Below are 26,386 nucleotides of genomic sequence, written 5' to 3' on the forward strand. Positions count from 1 at the left end.
TGATTTAAAATTAGTATTCATTTTGTAATTATTTGTATTTTATTTGATTTAAATTATGTAATATTATGTTATGGAGTTCAACTAATTACATTTGTATTTTATTAATTAAGTATGGATTATTATGATATATTCGCATTTGAGGTATCAAATATTTTTTAAATTTTTTGCATAATTATTTTTGAAAAAATAACAATATATTATTTTTGAGAGATAGAAAAAGATATATTATTCAAACTTAAAAATTAATAATGTCATTTTTAGAAAATAAAAAATTCAAAAGGTAAAAAATTTAATGAAAGTTAGTACTTTATTTTTTAAAAATAACAAAATTATTTTTAAAAATTATTTTATTTATTTATGGGATATGAGTTATGCATTATTAAAATAAATATTTGATTTAATTGTGGACCCATGCTATTACACCTTGTGGAGTGTAATCTATTGTGAGTGAAAGTGTAACAAAAGAGGAGAAAGTGTAATGTTGATGTGGCATCTGGATTATACTCCATAAAGTGTAATAGCATTGTGGATGCCCTAACAGAAGGGATAAAAAAAGGAGGGAAAAAACTATAGCCAACAACCTATTGTAGGCCATGCTTGTAGCAAAACCCGTGGCTGTAGCCAAATACCCCATGAAGTCATCAGAATTACCATCGAAACTGGCCCATGGCTGCACTGTAGCAAAACTCCCTTCTCCCTTTTATATATTGTAGATGTCATGGTTTCAAAATCGACAATTCTAGAGAACCGAACAAGCCACCGTTCCAAGAGTTGCCGGCTTTTGGAGTATGCTCTGGGGTTTAGGTTTGTTGAGTCAGTAAGAGTCAATTGACTTCTTGACAGAAAAAAAAAAAAAAACAAGCCACCGTTCCCACCAACTCCACTATTTTATTTTATTTTTCATAGTTTCAAAACTCAAAGCTTCGTATTAACCAATGGCTCTGCTTCTGGTCCTCCTCCCAGTTGCCTTCATCTTCCTAGCCTACAGCCTCTATGAACGCCTTAGATTCAAACTGCCACCCGGGCCACGGCCAAAACCGGTGGTCGGAAACATTTACGACATAAAACCGGTGAGGTTCAAGTGCTATGCAGAGTGGTCAAAGCTCTATGGTCCAATATTTTCTGTCTACTTTGGTTCCCAGCTGAATACTGTTGTGAAGACTGCAGAACTGGCCAAAGAAGTTCTTAAAGACAATGATCAACAATTGGCAGATAGGTACAGGAATAGACCCTCTGCCAAAATGAGCAGAAATGGCCAAGATTTGATATGGGCTGATTATGGTCCTCATTATGTGAAGGTCTGAAAACTGTGCAATCTTGAACTCTTCACTCCAAAAAGACTGGAAGGCCTTAGACCTTTAAGAGAAGATGAAGTTACAGCCATGGTTGATTCCATCTTCAAGGACTGCACCAAACCTGGTATTGTTTTCTTAATTTTCCACAAAAAAAAAAAACATTTTTGTTTTCAGTACTCCAAATTCTTGGATTGTTTTTCATTGGATTTCTTCAACTGTTTGGTTTAGATCTTGAACACGACTATCTCATTCATTTAGTGTTTGCTTGCTTACCATTCATATGGTAGGTGATTTGGACCATTCAGTCATAGATTGTCTTCACAATACCAAAATGCAACCGACAATAAGAAAAGCTCCTATAAATTTTTGCAATATATGATTCTAATTTAAGCTAACTAAATTATTTGCTTAGTTTTCATAACACTCTAAGATTGTAATTTATTGGTAAAGAAAATTGTAAACGGGTATGAATACTGAAAACAAAACCAATGACAAAATACATCAATGTGGAGGAAAATAGCCCTCTTAGATTCACAAAGTTGAATACTTTGAGCTGACTACAATTAATTTTGAAGAAATATTGGGGAACAATTTTCAATTGGTACATATCTCAAAAGTGCATATTTCAACCATCAATAATAAATACTCCTATTCTTTTTTTTTTTTCCTTTTTTGTTTGCCTGCCACATTTAGTGGTGGGAGGCAGGGTTTGTACCTGACCTCCCACCGCCACTGTGAGCTAGAGCTCAGCGGTTAAATACTCCTGTTCGTAAGTACATATTTCAACAAATATCAATAATAAATTCTCCTGTTTAGCCACCCCACTGGTCAGTCCATCCAGGGACGGAGCCAGAAATTTATTTTTGGGGGGGCTGAAGTGTATTAAAAATTTTTTTTTGTGACGAAATAAATATATTTAATAAGTAAAATTTAGAATCAATAATTATAAAAATAATAAAAACATATAATTATACATACCCAAAAATTTGTTATTGATTAACACTTGAAGTATTGGTAGTTGTTGCACTCGAATAACGAAGAGGAGGCAATTGCATTCTGCGAGTCTTCATCCGTTGAAAACGTTGCAATATTTGCTCATTTTCAATTGTTGCAAAAATATCCTTCTCGATGTATACAACCAGACAGTCATTCATCCACTCGTCTCCCATTTTGTTGCGCAAATCAGTCTTGACAATATTCATTGCAGAAAATACTCTTTCAACAGAAGCAGTCGCAACTGGTAGAACTAATGCCAACTGGATCAGACGATAAACAAATGGAAAAACTGTATTTTTACCAGTTTTAACCATTTGTTGAGCAAGACTTCCCAAATCTCCAACTTCTGAAAATTGAGGATCGCGTTGCACATTATAAATATAATTTCGAAGTTGAGACTCAAGATATAAATAATCGTTACTTGAGAAGTCTTCAGGATATAAATCAGCAAGACGGAGTAGTTTCTGCACATTGAATTGAGAGAAAGAACTTTTTGGATCAAGACATGCTATGCAACTAAGCAATTCCGTGCTAACTTCCGAGAAACGATTATTCATCTCTTGTATAATTAAATCAACAACCTGACATCACAACAATAATAAAATTAATAACTAAGAAAATCTGCTAACAAGTAACAAATGTAATGAAATAATAATTTCAAAAATAATACCTCACAAAAAATTTCCACGCGATAATGATGAAAATTAGTGATGGTTTGACCTCTGCGACTGCGCCTGGCATTGCCACGGATTGCTATACTGTCTTCCATATCAATCACGGGAATCATATTCAACTCACAAAAATTGTTGACTTCATCTAAAATTATTTGCCATCCCTCTTCCCTAAAGTCTTGCAATTGAGATTTCATAGTATCAATCAAACTCATGGCTTGGACAATATTTTGATCCCTTTGTTGCAAAACAAGTGACAAGTCATTTGTGATTCCCAATAAATACTTCATCAGGTGCAATGCAAAAACAAACTCATAATCATTCATTCTATCAATCAAACCCCTGGCCATACCTCTATTGTCAGAAGTGGTGGCATCATCTTGTATATTTCCCAATATTCCAATCACCGAAGCCCACATAGAGGATAGACGAAGTAATGTTAGATAGTGTGATCCCCAACGAGTATCCCCTGGTCTTGCTAAACTAGTTTCTTGATTTTTGCCTTTTCCACTAATAATATCTCCACTGTCTAAAAGTGCAACAATCTTATCATGTTCTATTTGTCTTAATTGATCTCTCCTTTTACATGATACTCCAGTTAAATTGACAATCATAGAGACATAGACAAAGAATTCACTGATAATGATATTTCCCTTAGCAACAGCAACAATAACTAACTGGAGTTGGTGAGCAAAACAGTGAATATACATCGCATAGGGATTTTCTTGTAATATAAGGGCCTTCAAACCATTGAACTCACCTCGCATATTTGAAGCTCCATCATATCCTTGACCTCTCAATTTGGATAATGATAATCCGTGTTGCGCGAATAAAGAATCAATTGCATCTTTCAAACAAAGAGATGTGGTGTCAGACACATGTACAATTGCAAGGAAACGTTCAATCACACGCCCTTCTTTGTTCACATATCTCAAAACAACTCCCATTTGTTCTTTCACTGAACTGTCTCGAGACTCATCAACTATTAGGGAAAAATAATTGTCTCCAATATCATTGATTATAACACTTGTGATCTCTGAGGCACAAGCATGTGCCAGATCTTTTTGAATCATTGGAGAAGTTAGTTGATTATTTGCAGGAGCATTTTGATTTACAACCTCAAAAATCTCAGTATTTCGCTGGCTATACCAATCAAACAATTCAAGAAAATTGCCTCTATTTGAAGAACTAGTTGACTCATCATTTCCACGAAAAGCCAATCCTTGCTTCAAAAGAAAGCGGGTCACATCCAGAGCAGCAGTTAAACGGGTGCGATATGCAATATCTATTTCGCGCCCACAAGATCGTAGCACATTTGACACACTATGCATTTGATCTTGAAAACTTTCAAACTGTATTCTAGCATCATTATGGCAACTATTCACAGCTCCAATATGTTCATTAAATCTTTCCATTGCCTTTTTCCAATTATTGAATCCCGTTTTTGTAAAGGCATCCTCTGCATATCGACCTCCCTTATTTTGTGTTTTGAAAAGAAAGCACCAAAAGCAAAACGCCGCATCTTTCGATATGCTATACTCTAACCATACAAACTTTTGATACCAAATATCTTGGAAACTTCTATGTTGTTGACCAAATGATGTTTTTGGATACATATGGCCAATCGGTTGGCAAGGTCCCCTAGTCAAATACTCTCTTCGGACATGGTCTCGAAGAGAAATATCAAATTTCTCAACTGATTTTCGTAATCCCGGATCACTAACAATATCATTTAAATTCAATTCCACACAAGATTGATTTTGAACTGGTTCACTAATATTAGGCTCATTTGAAGATTCACCACTACGGACTCGTTTAGGTTTAAAGAATCTCTCCATTTTCTGTCACAATTAAATAATTGTGGTTAAATTCAATAAAATTATGCAATTCAATAATCAATTAATTTAAAATTCATATAAATAATTCTTTAATTTAATAATAAATTCATATTACTTATATTTCTCAATTTATAAAATTCATTATATAAAATTATCAAAAAGTTAAAATAAGGTACAACTAAATACCCATATAATTTCTAATTCAATCTCATAAAATTTTGAATTTATATTTACATTCAAAATTTCTAATTCACATAATTAATTCTTAAAATTTCAAATATAAAACTAACAAAATTTTAAAAACTAAATACAACCTAAAATCTATACAATTTCTAAACTAATTTCTAATTTAAATTTAATATCATTAAATTTTTTAATGTAATCTTTCAAATTCTTAAATTACATTAACATAAACTAAATAAAAATTAATCTTAATCAAATTAATATCAAGATACTCAAAATTCAAAAATAATTTAAACATATAATTAACAAAAATATAAAGATGAATATTGTAATTTAAACCAAAAAACTAACCTAAAAGATTTATGTGAATGGAATGGTGGAGAGTTGGAGTCTTGGAGCCTTGAATTGAAGGCTTGAAGCAGGATGGTAGAATCTCAAGTTCTCAACTGAAGCTTCTTGGAGTTCTTGGAGCCTGGCGTGAGTGGCGTCTTCTTCTTGGAGTTGGAGACTTGGAGTCTTGTTTCAGTTGTTTGCCCTTTGGCCTTTGGCATTGGCGGCGACGCGGCGTGCTTTTGCATCAGATGAAGCCTTAGGGCTTCATCTGATGTATTTTTTTTTCCCTCATTATACAAAACGACGTCGTTCCACTAAAAGTGAAACGACGTCGTTTTGTATTTAGAGGGCAAAAAAAAAATTCAACATAAATTGGGTCATCTTCTTCCTCGGACCTCAGCAGTCAGCAGACTCAGCAGTGCTGGCAGCGGCTTTCCAGGCCCAGCTATTCTTGAGGTCCTCTGCAGCATTCATGGAGGCATCAGGCATGGAGCCATGGACATGGACAGGCACGGATTTAAGGGGGGGCTGGTGGGGGCTGGCCGCCGGAATCCCCTATATATAGGGGATTTTCCGGCGGCTTGGGGGGGGCTTAAGCCCCCACCAGCCCCCCCTTAAATCCGTGCCTGCATATGGCCAATCGGTTGGCAAGGTCCCCTAGTCAAATACTCTCTTCGGACATGGTCTCGAAGAGAAATATCAAATTTCTCAACTGATTTTCGTAATCCCGGATCACTAACAATATCATTTAAATTCAATTCCACACAAGATTGATTTTGAACTGGTTCACTAATATTAGGCTCATTTGAAGATTCACCACTACGGACTCGTTTAGGTTTAAAGAATCTCTCCATTTTCTGTCACAATTAAATAATTGTGGTTAAATTCAATAAAATTATGCAATTCAATAATCAATTAATTTAAAATTCATATAAATAATTCTTTAATTTAATAATAAATTCATATTACTTATATTTCTCAATTTATAAAATTCATTATATAAAATTATCAAAAAGTTAAAATAAGGTACAACTAAATACCCATATAATTTCTAATTCAATCTCATAAAATTTTGAATTTATATTTACATTCAAAATTTCTAATTCACATAATTAATTCTTAAAATTTCAAATATAAAACTAACAAAATTTTAAAAACTAAATACAACCTAAAATCTATACAATTTCTAAACTAATTTCTAATTTAAATTTAATATCATTAAATTTTTTAATGTAATCTTTCAAATTCTTAAATTACATTAACATAAACTAAATAAAAATTAATCTTAATCAAATTAATATCAAGATACTCAAAATTCAAAAATAATTTAAACATATAATTAACAAAAATATAAAGATGAATATTGTAATTTAAACCAAAAAACTAACCTAAAAGATTTATGTGAATGGAATGGTGGAGAGTTGGAGTCTTGGAGCCTTGAATTGAAGGCTTGAAGCAGGATGGTAGAATCTCAAGTTCTCAACTGAAGCTTCTTGGAGTTCTTGGAGCCTGGCGTGAGTGGCGTCTTCTTCTTGGAGTTGGAGACTTGGAGTCTTGTTTCAGTTGTTTGCCCTTTGGCCTTTGGCATTGGCGGCGACGCGGCGTGCTTTTGCATCAGATGAAGCCTTAGGGCTTCATCTGATGTATTTTTTTTTCCCTCATTATACAAAACGACATCGTTCCACTAAAAGTGAAACGACGTCGTTTTGTATTTAGAGGGCAAAAAAAAAATTCAACATAAATTGGGTCATCTTCTTCCTCGGACCTCAGCAGTCAGCAGACTCAGCAGTGCTGGCAGCGGCTTTCCAGGCCCAGCTATTCTTGAGGTCCTCTGCAGCATTCATGGAGGCATCAGGCATGGAGCCATGGACATGGACAGGCACGGATTTAAGGGGGGGCTGGTGGGGGCTGGCCGCCGGAATCCCCTATATATAGGGGATTTTCCGGCGGCTTGGGGGGCTTAAGCCCCCACCAGCCTCCCCTTAAATCCGTGCCTGAGTCCATCCACGTTCTCTTTATGGCAAATTTGTGCTAATTTTGTCGGTTCGCCATCAAAGGTGAGGGAACTAAGGTACTGACATCCCTCCAGTCTCCTCACATTTATGATGCCCGTGATTAATTTCTTTTTCTTTTTTTTTTTAAAAAAAAAGCAAAAGTAATTTATTATACTAACCCTTTGAATTGGAAGAATAGGTTACAATTCACCCCTAAATGTTTGGGATTGGTGCACAAGCCCCTTAGATTAGAAATAAAAGAATGATATACCTTTTGGAAAAATTATCCCAGTCTTTTTAGACTTTTTTTCTTGCAGTTTTTAACTAGTAATTTTCTTCTTTTACAGTGCCTTTTCTTTTGCTACACTAGCTGTTTTTGAGGTGTTTGAATTAGCTGTTTTTGGGTGTGTTTGGATTAGCTGTTTTAGAGTAATGCTTTAAAATCTTTTATCTTATTGGATTTTGATGTTTCACCACTTGATGTACATCTTATGCAAAATAAAAAATTTAATCAACTTAAGTTTGTTGGACAAAAAATTAATGAAAAAAATTAGAAAAAGAAAAGAGCCTTACATTTAAATTCAACAAACACTACATGCTTTTATTATTAAAAAAAAATACCTGAAAAACAACATTCTAGAATTATGTAACTGTTCTAATGCTGAACATTACAAAAGTCATGCTCATGTAAATGGAATAATCACTTCTGCTATACTGGAATAATCATTTAAATTCTTTTATTTTATTGAATTTTAATTGTTCACTACTTGATGTAAATTTTCTAAACAGTAAAACTAATACAGATGAGACACATTTTTCTACAATTGTATGGCTGTTCTACTCCCGAACATTACCAAAAGTCATGGCCATCGAAACGGAATAATCGTGACACACAGTGTCCAAGAAAAAGCAGGTGAGGTAACTTTCTTCGACAAGTTGATTGAAGGAGGAGAAACAAACGACAATTGGGGTGGGTGAAACTGGACAGTCTACTTATTGCTTTGGATGAGAAAAAGTTGATGGGCCAATTTGGGCAGGTATTGTGTGGGAAAAGAACCAAAGTCGTAGTCACTGGGAAATTCAAGTTGGAAATCAAGTTTAAAGTGAGAAAAACGTTTTACATTTTGTTTCGGGAAATCAGTGCTGCAAATCTTGTAAGGATACCTTAGATCAAATTGAAATACGATATTTGAAATCATAATTTGTTAAATTACTGAATTAGATACTGAAATCCTAATATTTTAATGCATTTTACATTAAATGATAAGTGGACAGTTTTTCGTTTATTTTTGAAAATAAGTTTTGCTTTAGGCAATTTGGAGCCATTTAATTAATTTAGATATTTTATATCTTTTTATCAAACATATTTGTACATACTAAGGTCTGAACTTAATAAATTTAAATACTAAATTGGACTATCAAACAGGGCAATCTAAAGTCTAGAGTTAAGTATTGTTGCTAGTTTGAAATCGTTGTAAATAGCTCTAAGTATCCTTAACTTCGATTGAACTTTTAGAACATATATGGAAAATTATTTGAGTATATGGAGACAGTTTTTTTAAATGATTTGATAACTGGAATATGTCAATTTATTTGGAACTGCATTGATCTTTTACACCAAACATCTTTTATACTGCCCGAAGGTTTTTATTAACGTAAACTTTTCTTTTCCTTTCAAAATTCCAAGTGGGCAAATACTGAAAGTCTGGCCACGCCAATAGTTTCAAATATAAGGCTGTAAAGTTCAAAGAATTAACGTCACTTGGTCATATCTATGTCCCTTTCGGTCTGAAATTAACCTGTGGGTGGAAAGAAGATAATGATTAGTCAACTGGCAATTCCCTACACATTTTCTCAAATGCTCAGTTATAGCCTAAATTGTAAAAATTCTTAGTTGACTTAGAACAAAAAAATTGAAATAAAAAAGCGGCTAAACCTACGTCTCTCCGTACGAAATTCACACCTTGTGCAAATTAACGTATTAATGATACAAGTTATCCAAATAATAAAAGTATAGTTTCAGAATGGATAGGGTATTATTTGAAATATTATTTGGAATAATTACTGTAGCACTTTTTGTGATGTGATGTATGTGAGATAAAAAGTTAATTGGGAATATAAAAAAGTGGGTTGGGAAATGTATTTATGATGAAAGCGAAATATTATTTGAGATATTTGTGCTATCCAAACACTCCCAGTTCTATCCAAACACTCCCGATGGTTGTAGATTTAGTTCTCCATTGGATAACTAATGGGAACTCTTTTTAATGTCCACTTAATTTAGTCACAAATTTTATTAAAGTTAGGATGAAAGTGTTGAATAGGCTAAAGTGGAACAACGGGCTCTGATCCGCATTGCTGAATTTTGTCTAATTTTTTTTTTTTAACAGTTGAACATGCAGAAAACAAAGGCAAGAGTCTGTTGATGCGCAACTACTTGGGATCAGTAGCATTCAACAACATTACAAGGCTAACATTTGGGAAGAGGTTCATGAATTCAGAGGGTGTGGTTGATGAACAAGGCCTAGAGTTGAAGGGCATTGTATCAAATGGGATAAAGATTGGTGCAAAACTCTCCGTGGCAGATCACATTCCTTGGCTTAGTTGGATGTTTGTAGGCGAACATGAGGACCTGGATAAGCACTATGCGCGGAGAGACAAACTGACCAGAATGATCATGGAAGAGCACACTCTTGCAAGGCAAAAGAGTGGCAATACTAAGCAGCATTTTGTTGATGCATTGCTCACTCTTCAAAAGCAATATGAATTGAGTGATGACACTGTCATTGGACTCCTTTGGGTAAGTAGTGGTCTATTTTCACTTTGCTAGCTCCAAGGAAAGAAAGGTAGAAGCATAAGAAAGATAGCAACTCCATCTATTGCAAAATAGGATTTAATGTTGTCCAAATTATGCAGGACATGATTACTGCTGGCATGGATACAACCACAATCTCAGTAGAATGGGCAATGGCAGAGCTGGTAAAGAATCCAAGGGTGCAGCAAAAGGCGCAAGAGGAACTTGACCGAGTCATTGGCTCCGATAGAATCATGACTGAAGCTGATTTTGCAAAGCTCCCATACTTACAATGTGTAGCTAAAGGCTGCACCCTCCAACTCCACTGATGCTTCCTCATAGAGCCAATGCCAATGTGAAGATCGGGGGTTATGACATCCCTAAAGGGTCTATTGTGCACGTTAACGTCTGGGCGATTGCTCGTGATCCTGCAGCCTGGAAAAGTCCACTGGAATTCCGACCTGAGAGATTCCTGGAGGAAGATGTTGACATCAAGGGCCACGATTATCGGCTCCTGCCTTTTGGTGCTGGAAGGAGGGTCTGCCCTGGTGCACAACTTGCACTCAATCTGGTCACTTCTATGCTGGGGCACTTGTTGCACCACTTTACTTGGTCTCCACCACCTGGGGTCAGGCCTGAAGAGATTGACCTGGAAGAGACCCCTGGAGCAGTTACTTATATGAGAACCCCTTTGCAAGCTGTTGCAACACCAAGATTGCCTGCACATTTGTACCATCGTGTGCCAGTAGAGATGTAATGCTTCCTTTCTCTTGTTACTAAATTTTCAGCTTGCAAGAGTTGCTTCACTTCCAACTCTCCATTTGATTGTGAAGAACTTGTTGGATTCTACGAGGTATTTGTGGAAAGCTATTATTTTTTCTAGAAAAAATAAAATAAGGGTTCTCTATGATCTAAAGAGATTTTCTTTTATTGTCAAACTTTACCACAATTTAGTTTGATCTCAAACTTTTTGAAGTGTAGTAAGTTGATCTTGAAATATATATCAGCATTTGGTATGGACATCATCATGCCCAAACTCACACAGGCAGTGACTTTTACCCCATTTAACAGCAAAACAAATTTGGCAAAACAGTTTAAATTGTTGGATGCTAGTGAAAATTGTGATGTGATGATAACCTTTTCCCACAAAGAATTCTTGCCAATATGTTGCTTTAAGGAAAGTAAAATTACTCCTCCTCAGGAAGTCGGTTGACTTTTGAAGGTTATAGACAATGGAATTTTAATTAATTCTTAAAATTATTTTAATTAATTCTTAAAATTATCATTGGTTTATAAATTATTTTTGTGACTTATTTCTATCCAATTGGATATTGTTACATGTCATGTACACTTAAAAAAATTGGTTATTAAATGGCCAATTATATTTTGTCACGTGTCAAGTTCAGGTGTTCCAATCAATTGAAATTATTGGGATGTCTCTATCAACCAAATCATATCATGTCATATGTCTATTGAATAGATGTCTAAATATTTATTTCTTATTAAAGAGATAATATTTAGAGTTGTTTAATTTGTATGTATTTCTTATATACTCTAATAGCTTGTCCAGCCAAATGGCGCTATGTCATGTGTTCCTATAAGTTTGGCTAATGAAGGAATTATTTATTAGTATTATCTTTTTATTAGTAAATATAAAATGAAGAGATAATATTTAAATTGGCACAGTCCTAATGTAATTGCGTGTCTTGCAAGACAACTAGAGTGGTATATATGTTTTCAACCTCTACCTCTTCCTACGGCTATAAATAGGGGTCTCTCTACCAAGTCAAGAACACACGTCAAGAGGCATCTCATACGCTCAAGTATTGAAATTTCAAGCTACGAAGGTCTAGGTTTTCAAACTCCTCAAATCTTCCACATATCAAGGCTTGAGCCTTCAAATATTTTCAATTTCTTCAAATCTTCCTTATCAAAATTTGAAGGAATCGGTAGTTGATCCAAGAACAAGTTACAAAACCCTTGGATTGGCGTTCAAGGGGAAGAATCGAAGGAAACTCTCTATAAGTACGAGAAAATTTCAAAGATTGTACTCATATATTTTCCTAAATTTATATATTACATATTTGTCATGTATTTCCTTTTTCTTGTCGTTTTGCAGACTTAAAATTTTAATCACGTACAAATTTTTGGCACGCCCAGTGGGACCATCTCTGTCTTCCATATCTTCTTTTCGAATATTCAACTACATATATCGTCAATGGCACCAAAGAGCAACAAGACCATGATTGCACGTTTCAAGGCTACTGACGCAAACCTGTTCAGGAAATTGCACATGTTGCCACTAATACCCGCGCTATTGGTCCTGTGACAAGGAGTATGACAAGAACTTCCACCCAAAGTACTATGGAAGCTCCATCGACGTCAACTCCCGTCTTTGGTTCAATATCACCAATGAGCTATTCTTCCACAGTGGGGATCAAAGATGTTCCTGCCTCGATTGAGAAGACTCTTGTCATGCTCGAGTTTGGATCCGGATTCAATTTTTCTAAGCATGATGATGATTCATCAAGCACTGGATCAGCATCTTCACATGAAACTCTTCAATCAAGATTTTCTATTGAAAATTCTGCTGCTTCTTCTGCTGTAATGCCTGTTATGATGACAAACACTTTAAGTCTCGAAAAATAAGTTTCGAACATGTCCAAGATGATGGGAATAATGATGAAACACATCAAGGACCAAGATGCTCTTATCGTTCAACTGCTTATCCAAAAAGATCACGCTCCTGAAGGAAGTCGTATGAACCCTAAGGAGCACTAAGAGCGTGAAAGTCCCTCATCTAAAGGCAAGGACAACGTGAATGAAGTATATGTGACTGTCGAGGGAACTATCCCCGTAGAACAATTGAAGGAACTTGTAGAAGACGTGATTAAAGACAAAAAGGAGGGTGGCTCAAAGTCAAGCTTTACCTACTCCAAACCTTACACTGTTAGAATTGACAACCTAGCAATGCCTGTTGGATATCAACCGCCTAAATTTCAACAGTTCGATGAAAAAGGTAGTCCAAAACAACATGTGGCCCATTTCATCGAGACCTGCAATAATGTTGGAACCTATGGTGACCTGTTAGTCAAACAGTTGTTCGGTCCTTGAAGGGCAATGCATTTGATTGGTACACTGATCTCACACCGGGGTTCATCGACAGTTGGGAATAGTTGGAGCAAGAGTTCTTGAATCGCTTCTATAGTACTAGAAGAACCGTTAGTATGCTGGAATTGACTAATACTCGTCAATGAAAGAATGAACTTGTGGTCAACTACATCGATAGGTGAAAAAGTCTGAGTCTTAACTGCAAAGATAGACTGTCTGAACCCTCTGTCATAGAAATGTGCCAAGAAATGCATTAGAGTTTGAGTTACATTCTACAAGGTATACGCTTAAACACATTTGAAGAATTAACTACTTGTGCTCATGATATAGAATTAAGTATCATGGCCAATGCAACTGATGGATTTCCTATTCAAGTTCCGCGAGTGCAGCCGCCTTTTTGAAGCAATGAAAGACAAGAAAATAAAAAAAGGGGCAAACTTCCTTCAAAACTCAGTAATAAAGAGTCCATGACAATAAACACGGCTCCCATGAAGATTGCTACCAAGGTGAGCCGAAAGGTCACCGAAAAGTTAGACTTTTCCCAAAATAAGGCGATAAGAAGACCCACTCTAAAAGAGATACAGGAAAAGGAATACCCTTTCCTTGAATCTGATTTACAAGGGATATTTGATGATCTTTTCAAAGAAAAACTCCTTGAACTTCTCGACATGAAGCGTCCAGAGGAAGCCGGTCAAGTTAATAATCCAAATTATTGTTGTTATCATTGCTTGATTGGCCACCCCCTCACTAAATATTTTATCTTTAAAGACAAAATTATAGAATTAGCCCGTCAAGGAAAAATCCTTCTCAAGGAGGATAAAATATCGGTAAATCAAACAACAATAATATTTGGATCTGTGTGTTGTCCTATAGAAGTTCAATCCACATTAAGCAGTGCTTTGTCTGTCAAAAAGGAGTTTGAAAAATCTTCAATTGAAAATGTTATTGAAGATGATAATGAAAGATAGACTTTAGTCACTCGAAAGAAGACTTACAAACCAAAGATAAAGTAGTATATCTTTTCAAAAAAACATTCGTTCGACAAAAGATAAAGTGACAAAGAAACAACGAAGTGCAATAAAGAAACAAAAGGGAGTGGCCACGACACCAATTCTTTCAAATCTTCAGCTCCTTCAAGAGATTCAACAATCTGTGACACTGAGAAAATTTATGCGCAAGGGGTATTTAAGTGACTATGATGATAATTCTACTTCTTGTAATGTCGTCAAAACTGAAAATCCTCAAGTCGCACAAATTAGCACTGAATTTGAGAAAAAATTCAAAATCGATGATAAATCATCGGTGGATTGTGCAACAACTATCACTTTTTATGATGATGATTTAACAGTTGATTTCAAAACCCACAATCGACCTTTGTTTGTTAGTGCATATGTTCGAGAACAGAAAATGAATCAGATACTCATTGACGGGGGATTGCGGTCAATATCATGTTCGTATGTGCTATGAAAGAATTGGGAATCTCAAGCGATGAGCTCTCCCAGAGTCACTTCATGATCCAAGAATTTAATCAAGGAGGGCAAAGAGCAATTGGCCTCATAAGTCTTGAATTGCTCATTGGTGAGTTGTCTTCAAGTGCGCTATTTCATGTTATTGACGCCAAAATCTCATATAACATGTTCTTGGGAAGATTTTGGATTCATGAGAATGAAATTATATCATCTATTCTTCATTAATGTTTCAAATATTGTCGAGACGATATAGTTAAGAAAGTTACTACTGATGATAAACCTTTCACTGAGACCGAGACTCACTTTACCGACACCAGATTTTATCTTAAAAAAAAAGCAAAAAGAAAAGAATCAGCAAGGGAAGAAATTCAAGATTTCAAAGTACCCATTTTGCATTATATTCCAAAATCAAAGAGAGAAGAAAGTCGATCTTTTTTTATCAGAAATGACGCATTAAATGTTCCGCTCATCAAAATAGAGCCTGTTAAAAGTGAGAAAGTGAACTTGCATGAGCTTGTCCATCCCCAAGAAGAACCTGCAGTGGAACATTACTCACTACCAACTAATCGGATCCAAGAAAGTTTTGATCTAAACGCATATAGACTTTTGTTAAGGCGGGTTATAACCCAAATGAGAAGAATGCATTGAGCAAACTCCATCCTGAATGGCGAGAAGACTCAAGGGTTGACACCTACGTAGAAAATGTTAAAAGAAAGAGGTTATAATATTGAAAGTTCATCGATGGGTGTTCGTTATCAACCGCTTTCTCCTGTTCGTATAATGATCAAAAGGGCAAGTTGTAACTATTTGAACGAAGAAATGGAGGTCACAAGCCGAAAGAGATCTGTTTTCAATAGATTGAGAAATAAGTCAAAGCGTACTTCAGTATTTGATAGACTTGACCCGCAATTGAAGAGTTTGAAACTGCTCATCTATGAGAGATTAGGCGGTAAAAAAATAAGAGTACCAAATTGTCAAGAAAGAAAATCTTACTCCAATAAAGAAGAATGGTTCGAGAAAATGAATTTCCAATTTCTTTATGCTAGTTTCAAACTTTTTTAACGTAAGGATCGAAGCTATCTTTGAAGAACAGGGTCAAGAAAATATTGCTTCTTGCCATCATATGATGATCAATGATCCTGAAGAAGAAGAAGAAGATGTGGATGACGCTCCCTCTGAATTTAAACAAGGAGTAAAAAATACAGTCGATATATTAAAAGAGATTAATTTTGGCACAAGTGACGACCCTCGTCCAATTTACATAAGTTCTTGTATGACTTCTGAAGAAGAGAAAGAGTATGTTGATTTGTTGCTCGAATTCAAAGATGTCTTTGCTTGAAATTACTTAGAAATGCCTGATTTGGATCCAAGGATCGTTGTTCATAATTTATCTGTCAAGCGAGGAACAAAACCTGTCAAGCAAACTTATAAACGCTTTCGATCCGAATTGATTCCTTTGATAGAAAATGAGATAAATAGATTGATTGAGACTGGATTCATACGAGAAGTGAAATATCCAACATGGATTTCAAGTATCGTCCCTGTGAGGAAGAAGAATGGGTAAATCCGAATTTGTGTTGATTTTCGAGACTTAAATGAGACTTGCCCCAAAGATAATTTTCCACTCCCTATCACAGAATTAATAGTAGATGTTACAATAGGACATGAAGCACTATCTTTTCTCGATGGATCGTTTAACTACAATCAAATACGCATGGCAGCCAAAGACAATGAGCTCACTGCTTTTTGCACTTTCAAGTGAATTTATTGAATAAAGTGATGCCATTTGGCTTGAAAAATGCTGGAGCGACATATCAATGGGCAATGCAAAAATTTTTTGACGATATGTTTCATAAAAATCTGGAGTGCTACGTTGATGATCTTGTAGTGAAATAAAAAAGGCGATAAAATCATATTCAAGACCTTCAAAGAGTTTTTCAACGCCTTCGGAGATACCAATCGAAGATGAATCCTTTGAAATGCGCATTCGGAGTCATTTCTGACAAGTTTTTTGGTTTCATCGTTCATCAACGGGGGATAGAGGTCGATCGATCTAAAATTGATGCCATTGTGAACATGCCTGAATCGCGAAATATCCATGAATTGAAGAGCCTTTAAGGAAAGTTGATTTACATCCGAAAGTTTATTTCTAATTTGGCAGGACGGTGCCAATCCTTCAGTCAACTGATGAAAAAAGGGGTACCCTTCGAGTGGGATGAAGCGTGTAGAAATGCTTTTACAAGTATTAAAACATACCTCATGAATCCCCATGTGTTAGCTGCGCCAATTCCAGAAAAATCGTTGATCCTCTATATTTTCGTCCAAAATCGGTCGGTTGGAGCCTTACTTGCTCAAGAAAATGATGATAGTAAGGAGAATGTATTGTATTACTTGAGTTGGATGATGACATCTAATGAATTGAATTACTCGCCCATCGAGAAGTTATGTTTGGCACTTATATTTGTCATTCAAAAGTTGAAATATTATTTTCAAACACACACTGTTCGACTCATATCCAAGTCTAATCCTATTAAATATGTCATGCCAAAACCTGTACTGTCAGACCGATTTGCGAGATGGTACCTTCAGTTTTAACAATTCAAAATTATTTATGTACCTGTGAAGGTTGTCAAAGGGCAAGTATTAGCAGACTTTCTAGCCGATCATCCCATGCTTGCTGAGTGCGAGTTGACTGATGAAATTTTCGATGAAGAAGTGTTTATGGTCGAATCTCCGTGATTGATGTATTTCGATGGAGCTGTTCACCATGATGGAACTGGTGCGGGAGTTGTCTTTTATAATCTTGAAACAGATATATTGCCGTACTCTTTCACTTTAACACGTCGGTATTCAAACAATGTGGCCGAATATCAGACCTTAATTCTCGGTATTGAAACGGCTGTAGACATGAAACAGTTGCATCTCAGAGTCTATGACGATTCAAAATTCGTGATAAATCAACTTCTTGACATTTATGATGTCAAGAAACTTGAATTGAACCCATATTATAAGTATGTAAGACAACTCATGGGATATTTAGACAATGTCACTATAAAACATATCTCTAGAAGATTCAACCAACAAGCTGACTCCTTGGCAAGGTTGGCATCCACGATCACTTTATCTTCTCATCGAAATCAAATTTCAATATGTCAAAATTGGGTCATACCTCTGATATTCGATGAAGAAGATAATAGTGAGGGAGAAAATACCTATCATATTTTTGTCCATGAGATTGAAAAGGAGGATTGACGTCATCTCATCATTAGATTACCTTAATCATGAAAAGTTACCAGAATATCCAAAAAAATGGTCGATATACGTCGTCGAGCGCCACGTTTCATTTACTACAAATGGACGCTTTACTGAAAATTATTTGATAAAGTGGTTTTATGATATCTTGGAGAAAATGAGATCATGCAAGCAATGGAGGAGGCTCACTCTGGAATATGTGGTGCTCATTAATTTGGTCAGAAATTATACTTTCGCATTAAGAGAATGAGATACTACTGGCTAACGATGGTGAAGGACTGCATTGACTTTGCTAGAAGATGTCAAACTTGTCAATTCCATGGCAATTTCATCAATCAACCTCCTGAACCATTGCACCCAACTGTGGCCTTTTGGCCTTTCGATATTTGAGATTTGGATATAGTTGGACCGCTTCCAAAATCTTCTAGCAGACATATTTTTATTTTGGCGGCGACAGTTACTTTTCAAAGTGGGATGAAGCAGTTCCTCTAAGAGATGTCAAAAAGGAGAATATAGTATATTTCATTCATTTGCACATCATTTATTGGTATGGAGTCCCACGTTATATCATCACCGATAATGGTCAATCTTTTTACAATATAACAATGAATAAACTTTGCGAAAAGTTTTGTTTCAAACAATACAACTCTTCCATGTACTATGCTGCTGCAAATGGACTCGTTGAAGTATTCAATATGACATTATGTAATATGTTAAAGAAAATCGTGAATAAATCGAAAAGAGATTGATATCTTCGAATTGGAGAAGTTCTTTAGGTATACAGAACTACTTTTCGAACTCCCACGCAAGCAACCTCATCGCGCTTGTTTACGGTGTTGAATCTGTTTTTTCATTTGAATGTCAAATATATTCACTAAGAATTGCGATTCAAGAAGCGCTCAGTGAAGAAAATAATGTTTAACTTTGCCTTGAGAAGTTAGAAGCACTCGACGAAAAGAGATTGGAAGCTCAACAACGGATTGAATACTATCAAGCGCGCCTTTCAAAAGTATTCAATAAGCACGTTCGACCTTACTCTTTCCAAATTAAAGAGTTAGTACTCACTGTTTCGAGACCGATTATTCTCACTCATGGTGGGCAAATGAAGTTTACTCTTAAGTGAGATGGTCCATATGTTATTCGAGAAGTATATAAATTTGGTTCATACAAGTTGGTTGCTGAGGACAGATTAAGGGTTGGCCCCATTAACGGCAAATACCTAAAAAAGTACTATGCGTAATCGAAATCGCATGTTGCTCTGACCCGCATGAGGTAAAACTGTGGATGGGAACCACTAATAGTATAGTATGTGGTTAAACTGTTGAAACACTCCACCAAATCTAAGGTGGTAAACAAATAGATACTCCTGACCCGCATGAGTTTAAAATATGAACGGCAAGAATTACGTATGACTTGATTCCCCCCGGAAATACATATGCAGTTTAGAGGGTAACTTCTAAATTCAGTTATACCACTCCAAACCAAATTCATTTTTCTTGAAAAAAAATATTCTCTTTCTTAAAAAAAAATAAAATGCTACATTTGAGTTCTTTTATCTTAAAAAAAATTGAAGATAAGAAACGAAAAATATTTTACCATTTATAGGAGATTTCATTACATGAAGAAAAAAATGATAAAAAAAGAAAATTTCAGAAAAAAGGAAAGACATGGTGAAAAGTCTAAACGCCAAATTTGTAATCCACTACAACTATTTTACATGATTCGAGTGCGAATTTCATGTCTTTAAATTCCTTCGCTGCATCATCAGTTAAGATACTAGCATTCTCAATAGAAGAGAGCTCATCATGTGCTTGGGTTATCTCAGTTTGGATCTCTTTGAAAGTTTCATACTTTTGATCGATAGTTGAGCTGATTTCCATGCCTTGTTTCTCCAAATCGATAAGTTCCTGTTGCAGAACTTTCTTCCCGTTTTCTATAGATTACAGCTTTTCTTCAAGATTTTGCAGATGATAAGTTAGTTCTTCTTCCTTTGCTTTGACTCTTCTGAGTTAGGCGACCACTTTGGAAAGGAGTTCTACATGTGTATCTTTACTCATCTTCTCCCATGATGAAGATGCTAAAATATCATATGTCTCTGCCATGGAGAACAAGTTTATCAAATAGTCTTTTAAAGGGAGACCATTGGTAGGATCCATCCTTGTGTTTTTTGGAATAATTTTCTCTGCACACTCTTTTAAAGAAGAGATCTGCTCAATAGGAGTGTCAAGAATCTGCTCGCGAAAATCCATCCACAAACTTTACAAGTATTTTCTTCGATGCCCTTGGATAAATTTTTGCCCATGAAATTCTGAGACCAATGCTACCTTAGGTCTTTTTCGGATTTCATGTGAACTAGTTTGTTCCTTCTTATGCATTGATGGGGTACCTCCACTTAGGGCAAGTTGTTTTGGAATGCTGATAACGATTTCGTCACTTTTCTTGTTTGAAATTGTATCATCAGTTTCAATTTCAATTGGTGAATTGGTATCAATATTTTCTTAACGAAATTCAAGAAATGGGGCTGAAAAAAGAAAAAAAAAGGGAAAAAGTTACGAAAGTTAAAATAAAAAAGAAAGAAAAAAAGGTTACAAAAAAAGAAAAAAAATGGAGAGATGATTATCTTAAGTGGCAACACTCCAATCGACGGTGTATAAAGGAAACTTCCTCCAAATCAGAAGATATTCTCTTCTTTGATCGGTTCCAATGACGATCTTGACTGCTACTGCCGCTTGCCAATGAATGGATTTCTCCTTGGGTAGATTTGGTGCCCTGGGCTTGAACTCATTCCTTTTCAATAGCCTTGATAGAATCGTAATCATCCAACATTTCAATTTCAACGTCTTCTCCCATGGAAGTCATGATTAAAGATTTTGGAATGGTGGATGGCGCCTTCTTTACTAGAGTTTTTAGATTCGTCTTTTTGAAAACCCGTTGAGAATTCTTTGAAAGCTTATTTTTTGTGACAACACTTTTCAGGCGAGTGCCTGTCATTTTACCTCCCTGCAAGGTAGATGCAGTAAAACCTGTTACAGTCTCTATAGCTCCATTATAATGTATCGGCTCATTGATAAAAGTAACCTTGCCCTTCTTCGATGACTGTTAAGGGATCTTAACCGTAAATTTAAAGGAAGTTAAAGAGATGCTATTTAACCGTTTTGACTACCAGGCATCATAGTTTTTGGTGATCAATGGATGCTTCCTATGCGTAGGTGTAGTCATCTGAGATTGCGTCTGCGTGCGAACTGAGAAATCCCATAATTGAATAGTTTCACTCAAAGTATAAGTATGAATGATCTCTTTCAAGTTATTTGGAATATCCTGACAGAAGTCGAATTGTCTGCTAAACCTATAAGGATTATATTTTTCAATAATGAAAATATTGTCCTTACATAGAGTTAAGTGGTAAGAGCGTTGACTAATAAAGTAGCTCGTGAGCCTTGATGATAAGGATCCATCATCGATCAACACTTTTTCTTCATTCTCAATCCAGTACAGTTTGAAAAGTATCAAAGGATTCACTTCTTTGAAGATTCCCTCGATTTCTGATTTACCATAAAATATTGTCATATTCTCACCGCTAAATCTCGTCATGTGCGCGTGGTGGCTACTCACTTTGATTATTCTCATAATATATGTCAAAGTATTGGCCAATCCGAACATAGACTTAATGGATTGGAAAAATTACCCCGCATTGTCCAAAATTAGGGGCGTAGACGATCTCCCTCAACCCATGATATATACTCGCAAGCACAGGAATTACAAGGTAAAATCTTTTTCCTGTGGCCATTAAGCATGCAACCTTGAAGACACTTGGACAGATGCGATCGACCTTTTTACTTGGTAAAAGAAACTTGCAAATCCAACACGCTATGAATGCCACAATATAGGTTTCCTTTCTTAAAAACCCTAGGATATCCAATATATCAAAAGGGATGTTAAAATCCTTTGTATCAGTAAGGTCATGAGACTCTACGCTTCCCGAAAGATTATAGGTCATTTTCGATTTAGATGTGGTCTTTCTTCTATTCGCCCTGTTCAGAGGAGCCCTATACCTAGCATCTCCTTTGAACCAGAAGTGGATCCAATCTTTCATCCACACTCCTTGGTCATTCATCCAGAGGTGATAGTAAGCCGAAAAGAGATGCCTGCAACTCTCAGGGAGAAGTGGCTTCCCTTCTTTGTCACGAGTGAGAAGCTCCTGCATTAAAGTAACAACTTCATCAAAGAACGAGCCATCGATCGAAAGACCACCAAGTTGATAAAGATCCCAAAGTGTGATGGACAACTCCCCAACGGACGTATGGAATGTATTTTTCGAGGGACACCAATATTTGAAGAAAGCTCGTAAGATATTTTCACAGCGGTCGTAAGAGAATCGCGACGCGTAGACAACTTCAAAGATGCCGGCACGTGTGAGCACTTCTTTATATTTTTCAAGAATATCCTCAATCCATTTCCAATCATGAGAGGTGAAGCACGCCTCGCCAAAGAAGGAAGAAGGAATCTTTCATGTAGTTTTGTCAATATTGAATCCCACGAACAGAAGTGTGAATTTGGCTATTTTTGGATCTCTATTGTGAAGTGACGAGTTTAATATGACCACTTCTTCTTCTCTCGACGTAGTGGAGAAAGTCGATGATGCCACCACTTCCTTAGTCCACTTGCTAGTCCAATCTTCGAGATGAAAGCGTCCTTCAAGGGATATAAAAAGTTCAGCAAATGTGCCGATCGCTGGCTTTTTCACATATAATGATAAACTTTTCGATTGAGACCCTCTCCTCTCATCCGTCAATGAAATATGGGGCAATGGCGTGGTGTAGTCTTTAATTTTCATGGTTGCTGAAATTTGAAAAAAAAAAGGAAGGGTCGAGTTGGTAAAATTTTTTTTTTCTACGAGACTTTGGCAATCAAACTACCTCGTGGCTGAGTTTCTAATTCCTTGAGCGGGATGCTGAGTTCCTATTGAAGTTAGACCGGACAATAAAAAGTAAAAGTGAGATGGGATGTTCACAAATAATTAATAAAGAGGTTACAATTTCGACAGGTCAATCAAGTATCAAGTTTGGATGTCAAAAAGGTAAGCAATATGGATCGGTGGGGTCTCAATTATAGGGGGTAATTATGGTGGCTAATGCATTGATCCGTTTCATGGTGCAACCTTAAAAGGCCACTTTGCTTTGTTAGATAATCATGAAGTGCCGAGAGTCCGATACAACTTGGTGGAGATACTTGTAATTGAAACATGCAAGGATTCATATATTAATTCGCCACAGGCTACGAGACTCGGCAATCATGTCATTTTATAATAAGTTGATGATTCAACTTTCCAAATTCAAGCCGTGGCAGATTGGTATGCAAAACTACAAGTAGTAGTCACACGCAAAGTGCCAAAACAAATTAACGGATGCATGCAAATCAATGGTATAAAAGCTTCTATATCTTGCATGCGAAGTGACTACCATGCTAAAAGTATGAATATTTATGAACAGTGGACAAAGAGTTGAGATAATCACCTCTAAATCGGCGTGATGTTAATAGTAAAATTCCACACTAGTAGTGACAAAAAGCTGGCACTAGCAACTGTAACAATTCTAGACAGCAATTTTCGAATTACGAGCTTCAAGAGAGTGTTGGTAGCAACTACAAAGCAACTCGGCAATAGCAGAAAATTATTGTTGTTTCTAGCTTCTCACAAGTGAATCTATGGCTCTAGTCTTGATTATTTATACTAGTAGCATTGTGTTGGGTCCGAGGAGAATCTGGATGAAAGGTAGTTTCAATTTGGATAAGGGTAAACTCCCAATCCTGTATGGATTGTTGTTAGGATATTGAAAGGAAGTAATTTCATGTACAATTGAAAGGGGAGCCGTGCAAGCTTTATTGTTTGGAGTCAATTTGTGGAGAAATTAGGAACTCGAGTTCAATGTTAATTGTGATTTCAACGTGAATCTGGCCTCGAGACTTTCCAATTTGACTATGCATATCTTGTAGGTTCTTAATTATCATCAAATACTACTTGGAATCTGGCCTCGGGACTTTCCTAATCATCATCAACATCAAATACTACTTGGAATCTGGCCTTAGGACTTTCTTAAACATCATCAAGTACTACTCGGAATTCTCTATGGCAATTGACCTTTTGAATGTGCCGTGCATAGATCTCCTGGATTAAGGTGGTAGGTTTGATTTGAAGTTAGACGCGAAAAGAAAAAAAAATTCTTTATGATATGGGATTGTGGTTTATATTTAGGCTCTTGATAAAAGTTTGATCCTTCTATGATTGGATTTTACAAGCCGTAAGGAGACTAGTGGTTAAGGATTTCAAATTGATTTGGAGTTCGAATTCATTGCCTACTTAAGCCATAGTTCAGCAAAATGGAGTTCATAATAGATTCAACTAAGGAATTCTTCTTGTTCGCTTTGGAATATTAAAACACTCATATTACTTGCCTTCCATGAAGCAGAGTTTGCAAGTTAATGTGAAACTCTAGAATGAGATCATTCGGTCATGGCACAAGTCCTGCTAAAGTGTACATGCATTTGATGATTGGAGCGGTGGTGGGATTTAAATGTTTTGCATGGCTACATTATATGGCTTAATCAAGACCCGTGACTATGAATCCATATAAAATGTGAAGTTCAAGTGAATTAATCAAGACCCATGGCTATATCGTATGAATTAACCAAGGCCCGTGGCTATATTGATGCTTAAATCTCAGCCTTGCGGCATTCAAATCAAATTGGGAAAAAAAAGAAGAATGTCGAAACTTGTCCGTTCCAATCTTGCTTCAGTCTTCAGCATTCGCGAACAAGTTTCGAGGGGGCATTTGTAGACAATGAAATTTTAATTAATTCTTAAAATTACCATTGGTCTATAAATTATTTTTGTGGCTTATTTCTATCCAATTGGATATTGCCACATGTCATATACACTTGAAAAAATTGGTTATTAAATGGTCAATTATATTTTGCCACGTGTCAAGTTGAGGTGTTCCAATTAATTGAAATTATTGGGATGTCTCTACCAACCAAATCATATCATGTCACATGTCTATTGGATAGATATCTAAATATTTATTTCTTATTAAAGAGATAATATTTAGAGTTGTTTAATTTGTATGTATTTCTTATATACTGCAATAGCTTGTCCAACCAAATGGCGCCACGTCACGTGTCCCTACAAGTTTGGCTAATCAAAGAATTATTTATTAGTATTATCTCTTTATTAGTAAATATAAAATGAAGAGATAATATTTAAGTTGGCACAGTCCTAATGTGACTGCGTGTCTTGCAAGACAACTAGAGTGGTATACATATTTTCAACCTCTACCTCTTCCTACGGCTATAAATAGAGGTTTCTCTACTAAGTCAAAGACACACATCAAGAGGCATCTCATACGCTCCAGTATTGAAGCTCCAAACTACGAAGGTCTAGGTCTTCAAGCTCCTCAAGTCTTCCACATATCAAGGCTTGAGCCTTCAAATATTTTCAAGTTCTTCAAATCTTTCATATCAAGATTTGAAGGAATCGGTGGTTGATCCAAGAACAAGTTGCGAAACCCTTGGATTGGCGTTTGAGGAGAAGAATCGAAGGAAACTCTCTATAAGTTCGAAAAAATTTCAGAGATTGTACCCACATATTTTCCTAAATTTATATATTACATATTTGTCGTGTATTTCTTTTTTCTTGTCATTTTACAGGCTTGAAATTTTAATCGCGTACAAAGGCAAAAGCACTTTTATCCCTTTCCGGTCTCTGTTATACCAACTGGCCCAAAATCCCACCATATGTGCTAGCAAACTAATTTATTAGAATTAGAAACCAAACCCACATGGTGCTCTACTGAAGCTATTCGGCTTAAATACAAGAGATTTACATTAAATCAACTGACAAACATCATTCTCATACTAAAGTATTATGCGTACATATGTACAGTAAATATGTTGTGCCATGTTCCTGCTAAACACAGATTTAACTGATCGCATATTCTAAAACTAGCAAGTTTTTTAGCTATCTTATTCTATATTATCATCTCTCAACAACTAACCATATTAGGCAGCATATATCAACATAACTATAAGTTGCAGAAATTTTGACACCATTAAACACTATAGGTTCCAAATTGAAGGAAACTTTGCATCAACAGTTTGCAAGTTCTCTGATGCTCCTGTTGAAACACAGGACTCGATCAAACTTTTTGGCTTTTTCAAATGACCTGAAAATATAAAGAAGCAACTAACGTCAAATTTAATCAGGACATTGGCATGTTAATCTTAACTAAGATAGAGAAGGAGGAACAAAAAAAAAGCATTATCATAACAATCAAGAGCAGTTCACATCGTAAGAGCTTAAAAGAATAACGAGAGGAATAAGTTGCAACCTTGGCCTTAGTTAAAAGATTGCTACATGTCAAATGGTATTAATGACATGTAGAGCTTGAAAGTATTAG

At 35.8% G+C, this 26,386-nt stretch overlaps 1 pseudogene; it reads left to right on the top strand.

The window, feature by feature from the left end:
• The first annotated feature begins 863 nt into the window (after window positions 1-863).
• Window positions 864-10,970, top strand: LOC113774740 (annotated as a pseudogene).
• Window positions 10,971-26,386: the final 15,416 nt, after the last annotated feature.

This window comes from Coffea eugenioides, chromosome 6 (assembly GCF_003713205.1).
Source record: "Coffea eugenioides isolate CCC68of chromosome 6, Ceug_1.0, whole genome shotgun sequence".
In the NCBI taxonomy this organism is placed as follows: Eukaryota; Viridiplantae; Streptophyta; class Magnoliopsida; order Gentianales; family Rubiaceae; genus Coffea; species Coffea eugenioides.